Genomic DNA, 11,600 nt, shown 5'->3' on the forward strand with positions numbered 1-11,600 from the left:
AGCCGTCCAGGCGCCCCTCCCTGCTTTCAATAGCAACCTCTTCCCCCCACCCCCACCCCCACCCCCCATCCCCGCAACAGGCCCTTTTCACTTCAGCCTCAAAGATAATGCCTCTTCCTCCGAGAGCCAACCCAGGGCACGAGGTAGGTGTTCCAAAAACACAGTGGGGGACCAACTCCGGCAGCTTCTCCTCCAGGAAGCTCTCCCTGATTTCTCTCGGTAGGCTTGGCCGGGTTCCCCTCTCCCCCACCTCTTGCCTGGGTTGCCCCCGCCCCCCCCCCCCCCCCCACAGAGCCCCAATCGTTCTGGGGTGTCACGCGCCTGTCTCCCCTGTGTGTGAAGCTGAGGGCAGGCCCCACGCTGTATACACCCAACAAATACCGCCCCAAACAGCTGGGACCTCAGGGGATGGGTGTGTCGAGCCCATCTGACTGTTGAAAAAGGCTTTCTTACAATGCTCTGAATTGTGCCGCTTGGTACTGTCCCTCTGGGGCCCAGGGATGGCTCCACTGGCTTTTCTAGGTCAACCAAGGAGTGCGCAGGGACCCAGGTAAGACCTGATGGAGCTCGGTCCAGGACCGGCCCTCCCAAAACACAAGAGCCATTGTGAGCAGCTCATGGCTGTGTCGCCAGTTCCGCCCCAAAGGCTCACAAAGACCTTCTGTTTTGTTTATAATGTTTCTTGCGTGTACCTGTATACCTATGGGTGAGACCTGAGTCCTCACCCTGGATGTGATCGCTTCCTCCCTCATCTCCCTCCTCCTTCACTTGATGCACAGAGAGGTGAGGGGCTTTGCCTGAGGTCACACAGCCAGGGAAGGGCAAGAGAAGATAAGATTTTAAAAATCAACTTTGTTAAAGAAATCAACTTTATTGAGGTGTAATTTGCATATAGTAAAATGCACGCATTTTAAGCGTCTACGTTGGACGGGTCCTGATAAAAGTTTATAGTCGTAGAATCATACGCAAGCTGGATACAGGACATTTCCATCATCCCAAAACCCCCTGTTCTCCTTCACAGTCAAACTCTCCCTACATCCTCAGTCTCTGGCAGCCACTGATCTGTTTTTTATTGCTATAGTTTTTTTTTAATTAATTAAATTTTTTAAATTAAAAAAATTTAAATGTTTATTTCTGAAGGAGAGAGACAGAGTGTGAGTGGGGGAGGGGCAGAGAAAGAGAGAGGCACAGAATCCAAAGCAGGCTCCAGGCTCTGACCTGTCAGCACAGAGCTCGATGTGGGGCTCAAACCCACAAGCTGTGAGATCATGACCTGAGCTGAAGTTGGATGCTTAACTGAAAGTCACTCAGGTACCCCTAATTAAATTTTAAAAAATTTTAAAAATGTTTATTTATTTTTGAAGGAGAGAGACACAGAGTGTGAGTGCAGGGGTGAGGCAGAGAGAGAGAGCGAGACACAGAATCTGAAACAGGCTCCAGGCTCTGAGCTGTCAGCACAGAGCTCGACGCAGGGCTTGGACCCACAAACCATGAGATCACGACCTGAGCCGAAGTTGGACGCTTAACCGATTGAGCCACCCAGGTGCCCCCCTAATTAAAAATTTTTAAGTTTATTGATTTATTTTGAGAGAGAATGAGAGAGAGAGAGAGAGAGAGAGAGAGAGAGAGAGACCACAGCAGGGGAAGGGCAGAGAGAAGGAGTGAGAGAATCCCAAGCAGGATCCGAGCTGTCAGCAAGGAGCCCAATGCAGTACTTGAACCCATGCACCATGAGACCACACGACCTGAGTGCAAACCAAGAGTCAGATGCTCACCCGACTGAGCCACCCAGGCTCCCTCGCTATAGTTTTGCTTTTCCAGAATGTTACAGGAATGGGATCACACAGTATTAAAATTATTGAAAAATGTGCATGCAGAAAAATTCACTCTTTGATGTGCGGTTCTGTAAACAACGTCCCCACCCCCACCCCGCTTGCGTTTGTATAGCCACCACCAGAACCAAAATGCAAATCATTTCCATCGCCTCCCCCAAATCCCCTCCTCCTGGTCTTTTGTGGTCACATCTTTCCCCAGCCCGCCTCTGGCAACCACCCACCAATCTGTTTTCTGTCCCTATCGTTTGGCCCTTTTCGGAATGTCTAACAAACGGAGTAATGTAGCCTTTTGAGTTTGGCTTCTTTCCCGCAGCTTGATGCATCTGAGATTCACACATGCGGTGGTGTGTATTGTCAGTGGCTTGCTGATTTTCACTGCTGCCTGGTATCCTACTTCTGGGGGCGTGGCTGGGGGCGCCACAGTTGGCTTATTTATGTACCAGTTGGAGGACCTTTGGGTTGTTTCCAGCTACTGGTGATTATGAATAGGGCTGCTATAAACATGTGCGTACAGGTTTTTGTGTGACCCTAGGTTTTTATTTCTCTTGTGTAAATTACCCAGGAATGAAATTGCTGGGTCATATGGGAAGTGTGTATTTAACCTCAGGGGAAATTGGCAAACTGTTTTCCAAGGTGGCTGCACTAGTTTGCGCTCCGGCTAGCGGCGTGCAAAGGTGCTGGTGACAGAGCTACCATCTGTTTCTGGGTCTGTGAGGTGGATATGAGCTCCTGGCCGCCAAGCCACAACCACTTTTTTTTTTTTTTTTTTTTTTTTTTTTAAGTATAATATATTGTCAAGTTAGCTAATACACATTGTATACAGTGTGCTCTTGGTTTCGGGGGGGGGGGGGTAGATTCCCGTGATCCATTGCTTACATACAACACCCAGTGCTCATCCCAACAAGTGCCCTTCTCAATGCCCATCACCCATTCCCCCCGCTCCCCTGCCTCCCCAACAACCACTCTTGGTAAATAATAATTGTGACCAAAGTGGTCTCCACTATGGTCACCATACATGCAGCTGCTTGCAAAAAAAAAAAAAAAAAAAAGAAAGAAAGAAAGAAAGAAAGAAAAAAAGAAAAAGAAATCAGTTCCTGGCATGATACAATCGGATCTTCCAGATGTGCTGCTAGAGGAAAAAAAATGCAGAGCAGGGTCAAGGTGTGTGCCACTGGCATAAACGGCGGGGGAGAGGGGGGAAGAAACATTTGCGTGCATTTTCTTGTCGGTAGGTAAACAATCTCTGGAATGAACCACAAGAAACTGGAAAAAGTAGAGGCTGGGAGGGACAGGGTCAGGGGTCATGGTGGATAGGTGGCTTCTCTCTTCCATTTTGTACTTTTTGAAACTAGCAGATGTCTTACTTCTTCCATTCACTCTGCCGACGGGTATTTTAGGCCTTGCTCTGGTAGTGAACAAATAAGTTTCCGGCCCTCGGGGAGTCAGAGTCCAGTCCCTGAGACAGATTGTCAATAAGACAAGGAAGATACACACAACATCAGGTATTTGCCATGGAGAAAAACAAAGCTGGCGAGGGGCAGGGGTAGGGAGTGGTTGAAAGTGTTTCTTAAGTTGAGTGGCCAAGGGAGGCCCCTATAAGGAGTGATAGTTGGGGAAAAAACTGAAGGAGGTGAGAGAAAAAGCCATACATGCGTCTGGGGGGAAGGGTGTTTAGACCAAGGGAACAAAAAGTGCAGAGGCCCTGAGGCTGAGGCGGGTCCCAGTGGCTGTTAGAGGGCAGTGTGGCCGGAGCAGAATGAGCAGGGGGGCAGTGAGCAGTGAGCGGAAGTGAGGTGGGGGCAGTGTTGAGTGGGTCAGGAGGGCCACCACAAGGACTTTAGCTTTTACTCAGAGGGAGATGGGAGCCATGGAGGGTTCTGAGCAGGGGAGGGATGTGATCTGACTTAGGCTTTAACGGGGTGCCTCTGGCTGCATATGGGGGGCAAGGAGGGAGGCAGGGAGCCTGGTGGGGAGACAGTGATGGTCCAGGCTACAGGTGATGTGATGGTGGCTGGGCCGGGATGGGGCCAGCCGAGATGGGAAGAAGTGGCAGGATTCAGAGGCTATTTTGACTGTGGCACCCCAACACTTGTTCCTTCTACCGTGGTGGGGGCTATGAGGGGCAACAGAGAGCCGGGAGAGGGAGGGAAAGCCGGCCATGATCAGGGTGATCAGGGAAGACATTCCTGGAGCGGTGATGTTTTAGCACCTGAACCCCGTGAGGGAGTGTTTGAAAGAGGAGAGCACAAGGATGTGTCTGAAGGACAGAAAGGAGGGCAGAGATGACAGTGGTCACTTCGCACAGGCCCTAGTAGGCCTGTGGCCTCGGTGAAGTGCCAGCATTCTTCCCGAGGGCACTGGGGAGCCATAGCAGGTCTGGAGCTGGGGATCAAGTTGAGTTTTGGGAAGACCTCTCTGGCTCTGCAGGGAGATCAGCTGTGCAGGGAGAGAGCAGGTGGCTTGGGTTAGGAAGGTAGGGGAGGGTAGAGTGAAGAGGGTCAGTGCCGAGAAGGGGGAGGGAGGGGTCCATGTTGAAACCCCGGCCACTAACCGCCCCTAGGATTTCTTTTGCGTGAACTCAGGGAGACTTCACAACCATCCAGAGAAGTATCATGCCCTTTTCACAACTGGGGAAACCGAGGCTTGGAGAGGCTGCAAATTCCCGGTCCAAGGCCACGCAGGGGGGACCCGGAGTGGGGAGATTTGAACCCCACCCCACCTCCATTTGCAGGGACATGGTGCTGCCTTGCCCATCCTTAGCCTCACCAGCCCATTCCCCTGTCCTCCACAGCTGGGAAGTCTTGTCCTTCCGGGGAGTCCCTCGCGGCTTAGGCCACTGCCCCTCCCTCCCTCCCTGCCCTGAACCCCAAGCCCAGCTCCGGACTTTAACCCCGGGCCTCCAGGCGCCACCCCTATGGGCAAGCGAGCTCAGAGGCCAGCGGGCAAAATTCCCCTATTCCCTGTGCCAGGGGAGTTACCCAGGGTGCGGGGAGGGCGGAGGGCAGGTGTGGGGAAGGGGTGAAGGGGGGACCAGAGCATGTGCAGCTCGATGAAGCAGGGTCATGCTGCATCACTGCTCGGTGCCTCAGTTTCCCATTCCGTAAATCGGGCGTGGTTCCTTCCACAAAGAGAGGAAGGACCAGCAAAGCTTTGCAAGGTTGGAAGATTCTTCCCCTTTGGTCTGAGCAGGAGACAAAGGTCTCCTCAATCCGATGGGGGAAACAAAGAGACTCAGCTGGTTGGGGGCATGTGGAGCCCTCGGCAAGTCTGACGAGGCAGGCAGAATTTCCCGGATAGAGAATCGGATAGAGAGGATGAATCCCAGGTCCCTGGATGAAGACGTAGCTAGTCTGGATTTCTAGTCTGCTGGGGGAGGTAAGGAGGGTCCATGCTGACATGTAGGATGATGGTTTTCTAATCAGGTGGGGGAGTCAGGGAAGCGCCAGTCTTATAGGGGAGGTAAAAGTCCTCCCGTCTGGGAGAGGTGACAAGGTGATCCAGTCTGAGCTTCCAGTGTGATGACAGAGGTGAACCTGTTTGCAGCTCTTTTCCTGGAGCCCTGGGGTCCGAGCAGCCTCTGGAAATCTCACTGTTAGCAAGTTCCAGCTCCGGAGGGAGCTGGGACGGGCACAGGGAGAGGCAAAGGGCAGGTCAGATTTGCTCCCCTGACCCAGGGGCCGGGAAGTTCTGCAGGGCTGTGGACTTGACCGCCCCGTGTGGGCTCAGCCCCGGCTAGTGGTTTACTGGCACCACCTAGTGGTTGCTGTGGGCCAGGCTTCCCACCAGGAGCACCCAGAAATGGTGGATCCCCTCCCGCAGACCTGGGCACGAGTCTCCCGGACCTTGCAAAGTCCCGCCTGTGATTCTGTGGCTTCCCTACGTTGTTCATCCTCTGTGGATGCTGGGGAGGTCTTTCTGACTCACGAGCCTACCTTGTTGCCAGTCCGCTCATAACTCTTCCATGGCTCCCCAGTGCCCTGGAAGGAAGCCCGCAAGGCTGGCCTCTCTAGCCTCTCCCAGACCACCCTGTTTCATCTGAGCCATGAGCAGCTTGTTTGACTCAGAATTTACCTTCAGGCCTTTGCACAGGCTGTTCCCTCTGCCTGGAACACCCTTCCCTGCTTCTTTCCCGGCATCCCTCCTACCGCCCTTTCGGGTCTTGGAGTAGATGCCTCCTCCTCCAGGACGCCCTCCCTGCCACCCTGGGTCGGGGTCACTGTCCCAAGGGGCTGCTGCAGTCACTGCTATGTCCCCACGGGGGGCTGGCACTAACGACATACCCCAGGGAAGGTTTGAATGAATGAATGCACGTCAGGCTGAAGGGTTTGCCAGGGTAGGTCATCGGAGAGTTTCATCAGTGGAGGGACATGGTCACTGAGGAGCCCTAAGGTTTCCTCTTAATCCTGGGCCTTTGTGCTGTTCCCTGCCTTGGAACATTGGCACCTGTTAACTCCCGCTTACCTTCTGGGTCTCCTCCTCCTCGAAGCCCTCTGTGGCCCCCGGCTGGGTCAGGTGTTCCCCCACCCAGTCTCCCGGGCTCCCCCATCCCAGCCCCGACCAGGGGCTGGGCTGTCATTGTCCGCGACCGGTCTGTACCCCCACTGCGCCCTGGCAGGACGGGGCTGGGTCCCCCACCGCCTTCTCCTCACAGCTCACAACGGAGCCGCCCCGTCTGTCAGGAGCTGGGTTCACATCCCAACGCTCCCGGTCCGTGCGGCGTCTTGGGTGAGCTCGGGCCTCCCTTGGAGCTCCAGTTTTCTCATGTGAAACGTGGAGACAAACCTCTGCTTCCTCCCCACCCCGCCTCCCGGGGCTGTGGTGGGGCACCGAGGAGACGGGACCCTGAAGGCCTGAGTTGACCACATGCCGGGTGACTCTGGGCGACCCGCTTCCCCTTTCGGGGCCCATCTGGCCAGATGAACGGGTGGCAGGGGCCTCGGCCTGCAGGGACATTTTCGGAGGCCAGCGCGGGGCTTCCCAAGGCGGGAGGGTCAGGGACAGGCAGAGGGAAGAGGCGTCTGCTGGGTTAGGGGAAAACCAGCCTTCCCCATCATAAAACGGATGACGAGAGGGAAACAAACAAAAGGCCGGCTCCACCCGGCGTGAGGGGAAGTTGGGGGAGAGGATAAGGGGCCCCTCGAGGTGGGTGAAAACCACAGTCCGCCGCTTGTGCCAACTTCCTTCATGGAGCCGCCTGTGCGCCTCGGGGTCTGGGCCCGGCTCCCGCTTCGCTGGCCTCTCGAACGCCCAGGCCTCCATTCCAGCCCCCGCCCTGCGTCTGCTCAGGCCCTGAGCTCGGAGACCCCTTGACTCCTCTCTTCCCTCTGCCGCGTCCTGAGCTTCACGTTCAAAATCTATTCTCCCCCCCCCGTGTCCACAGCCTCCCCCGGCCCGGCTGCCTTTGCCTCCTGTCTACCTGTTACCTGCTCTTTTTCTTATATTTCTTCCAGCCGGAGGGATCCTGTTAGAACCCGAGACGGAGCCTGTCCAGCTCCGCCCACCCCCCCCACACTGTGGCTCCCACTCAAGGTGACGGCCAAGGCCAAATTCTTCCCGGTGGCCCGCTACCGCGCCAGCCATATTGGCCGTGAACCTGGTTTCCTGCCTCCTGGACTTTGCACATTCTGTGCCCTCTGTTTGAAATGCTTTTCCCTGCCAACTTTCTACCTAGATCTTCTGTGCTTTCGGGTCTTAGCTTGCGGTTAGGCTGGGTAATGCCCTGGAGAATCCAGAAGGAACCGGGCCGATTGATACTGACTTAGGTGATAGACACACACTGTAGTGAACAAAAGAGAAAATCCCTGCCTCGTGGGGCTCACAGTCTGGTGGAGAAGACAGATGATGAATAGGTGAAGAAAGAAATATATCCTATAAAGTTGGGCGTGGGTGTGTCATAAATGCTCGGAAGGACAAAGCTAGACAACACGGGGTATTCGGGGGGCCCCTGTGAGGAGGTGACATTTGAGCAGAGACCTGAATGGATTGATTCAGGGTAAGACCTGAATCGATTGATTGAGGGTAAGCGCATTTTTGGCAGGAAGAAAGGCCAGTGCAAAGGTCCTGGGGCAGGAGTTGTGTGGTTTGTTGGAACAATAGTCAGGGGGCCGTTGTTTCCCCTTCTGAGGACTTCAAGGGCTGACACCTGTTTCTGAAGGTCACTGTGGGAACTCAGGGAGCTCTTGCCTGTGGTTGGCGGCTAAGGCGAGACCCTTTGGCTGCCCTGGTCCTGTGCAACCTTAGGGGGCTGGGACGTCCTCTCTGGGCTCTGCACTGTGTGTCGGGCCTGGCTGGAGCTGAGCAGACTCCCTGCTTGGTTCCCAAAGTCTGGCCTTGGCACCCTGGTGCCGGGCACCACCCCCCCCCACCGCACCCCCCGCCTCTTCTCCTCTTTCTTCTCATCCTTCTCCTTCTTCCTCTCTCCTCCCTTCCCTCCTCCCTCCTTCTCTTTTCCCTCCTTCTCCCTCGGCTCGCCCTCCTCTCTCTCTCCATCCTGCATCAACATTCCAGCCCAGGGGAGAAAAACAGGGCATGTTTCCTTCCTCTCACTGGCAGGGCTCCAGACAGTGACTGGGCCATTGTGTGCTCTGGCCTCAAGGTCATTCCTGCCCCCACCCCTGCCCTCCCCACCGCAGGAGGGTTACTTGAGAAAAGGCATCTTAGGTGAGGGGGGAGGAATGGGAGCAAGACAGAGGCCGCGGCTCCCCTGGCCACCCAGTCTGGGCCCCATCCGTGGCTGTAGTGGAATCCGGGGACCCAAGCGCCATCCGGCCTTTGTGGCTTTGTGGGGGACTTGGGGGGCTGCTCTCAACCTCCTGGGGCAGAGGAGAGCCCCAGTCTCCAGTCCGAAACCCGCTGTGTGATCCTGAGCTGGTTCCTGCCCCTCTCTGGGCCAACTCGGCCCTTCCTGGCTGAGTAGCCTCGGACAAGGTGCCTCCTTCTCTTTGTGCCTCTCTTTCCTTTTTTTGTGAACCAGTCCCTGCATGGAGGCCCTCCAACTTCCCAGGTGACAAAGATCACCCAGACTATTGATGTAAAAAATTCAGCCTCCGGGTCTCTTGCCTGGAAACACAGATTTCCTGGAGCCAGGCAGGGACCTGGGATGCGTATGTTTAATAAACAGCTAGGAGGTTGGAAAAACGTGGCCCCATTTCAAAGGGAGGCTGTGAGCAGCAAGTCAGAAAATCTGTGCTAAGAGCATGTTACCCCGGGGCCAGTGATGATCAGCACCGTGATTCTGAGAGCTCACATGTGGGGCACCTGGGTGGCTCAGTCGGTTAAGCATCCGACCTTGGCTCAGGTCATGATCACGAACTGTGAGTTCAAGCCCCACATCAGGCTCTGTGCTGACAGCTCAGAGCCTGGAACCTGCTTCGGATTCTGTGTCTCCCTCTCTCTCTGTCCCTTCCCCACTCATGCTCTGTCTGTCTCTCTCTCTCTCTCTCAAAAATAAATAAACATTACCAAAAAAAAAAGCTCATACACTTTATTATTTTTCCTTGGAAGACACTTTCAGCGATTAACATTTTCAGGAACATCACATCTTACATAAAGTGCGGCAAACCTGTGCAGGATAGGATCAGTTAAGCCCCCCAAGAAGAACATATTACAGGAAAATCGTGATTTTTGACTTTTCCCTCTGCCTGTTGCCAAAAGCTCACACCTAGGGCCAAAAGCATTTTTTCCTGCATAGATCCTTTACTCGTAGTTGACTCTTTTCAACAACTCTAGGGGTGGGCACTATTATCTCGGTTTTATAGGCGAGGAAGAGCAACGTGCCCCCGCCCCCGGCTGAAAGTGGCCAGCTCAGCTCTGTCTGGGCGCTCAGCCTCCGCTCTTGACCGGCCTGCCCTGCTGAGGAATGAGGGGGGACTTACCAGCTAGCTTCTCCACCCGGCAGCTGTGGGAACTGGGGGACCCAGAGCAAGGTTTTTAAGCTCTCTGTGCCTCAGTTTCTCTTTTTTCTTTCTTTCTCTTTTAATGTTTATTTTTGAGAGAGAGAGAGAGAGAGAGAGAGAGAGAGAGAGCCAGAAGGGGAGGGGCAGAGAGAGAGATGGGGACAGAGGATCCGAAGAGGGCTCTGTGCCGACAGCAGCGAGCCGCATGTGGGGCTCGAACTCACGAACTGTGAGATGGCGGCCTGAGCCGGAGTCAGCCACTCCACCGACTGAGACACCCAGGCGCCCCGTGGCTTCAGTTTCTTCATCTAGAAGATGGACCAAGTGGCAGTAACTACTCTGAAGTGTTGCTGTAGAAATTCATTGAGCACGTGTTCGCAAAAGGACGGTCGATACTCGAGATACAGGAGCTAGTATCGTTTTGTGGTCACTGTTCTTTCCTGGAACTGCTAACAGAAGGGGATTGGAGCCCAGGGATGCCTAGAGGGACGGGAGCTTTGGTCCTGGGGACATCCGAGCCTCCACACCCTGAGGATATGGGATCTGGAATCCGACTGACCTAGAAACCCAAGCAGCCTCCTCCTTGGCTCCCTCCACCCTGTCCCTCCCGCTGGCCTCATTCTGCATTGCACAAAGCAACCCCCAACTGAACACAACCACTGTCTTTCGCAAACCCTGAATGCTGTGGCTGTGACAATTTCCCTTCGGGCTTAGGTGAGAAAGGCTGTTTTGTCCAGTTTAGGAAGGAGTTCCAAGGTCCCGTGTGGCCCGGCCTGCCAGCTGCCCACCCGGGATCCCTTCTTCCTCTCTTCCTTGCGACGCAGGACCCTGAGGTTCTCTGGGGGCGGCGATATACCCAGGGGAAAGACTACAAGTCCCAGCCTCCCTTGCAGCTAGGGTGGCCATGTGACTAACAGCTGGCCAATCATATGTAAGCGGCCGGCGCAGGCCGGGACTTTGGGGAAGGTTTCTTAAAGGGGGCGCAACCTGCGTGGGGCTGTGTTTGCCCTCGGTCCCTCTCTTTCCGCGGCCGGCCTGGAACGTGGACGAGGCTGCGGCGGCTCCAGCAGCCATCTTGGACCACGAGGTGACCAAGGGAATGGCAACCCCGCGTCACGAATGATGAGGCAGAAACCCAGAAGGCGCTGTGTCTCTAATGCCCCCGTGGAGCCGCGATTCCAGGTCTGAGCAATCCGCCTCTGGGAAGTCTTTCCGGGAGAGAGAAATGGTCTGCCATCCATGTAAGCTGCCGTCACTCGCACCAGTTTCCCTTTCATCTTGTATGTTAGCCTTCTCTCTCTTTGTCTTGTGTTATTTCCAGTCCCTTCCTGGCCACCGAAGAGAAATTCTAACTGGTGTACCTGGGCTCCAGCCCTATGTACGTTGCTTGCTGTTACGTGAACTTGGTGGAAGGGCGCGCATACGAGAGCCATTTCCCATTTGGGGGGCTGGATAATATCAGGGTTAAGAGTGTGGACTCAAAGCCATCCACGCTTCCTAGTTGTGCCATTGCCCGGAAACCTAATATTGGACACCACTGATTTAGGAAATAGCTTTCAAACTCCATGGAGAGCGCTCTTGGCGCCTCCCTCGGGTGGGGGCAGAGGCGTGGACGCGACTTTTGGCTCGCTGCTCCCTTCATTGGCCAGAACTTGGTTACACGGCCACCCAGAGCTGCAAGGCCCTCTGGGAAAGTGAGTATCTGACACTTTGAGCTTCTTTTACCGGAGGCGGCGACTGCCATCATGAGAGAGGAGTGGCCTCCGGGGAGCCATTCCCGGGTATTCCACACCCTCTTCCCTTCGTGTGTTTGGTTATTGTGCATCTAACCAAGAACCAACCCTCTACTGCAACCAGACCAGTCTCTCTT

The sequence above is a fragment of the Neofelis nebulosa genome, chromosome 17, assembly GCF_028018385.1.
Source record: "Neofelis nebulosa isolate mNeoNeb1 chromosome 17, mNeoNeb1.pri, whole genome shotgun sequence".
NCBI classification, from domain to species: Eukaryota; Metazoa; Chordata; class Mammalia; order Carnivora; family Felidae; genus Neofelis; species Neofelis nebulosa.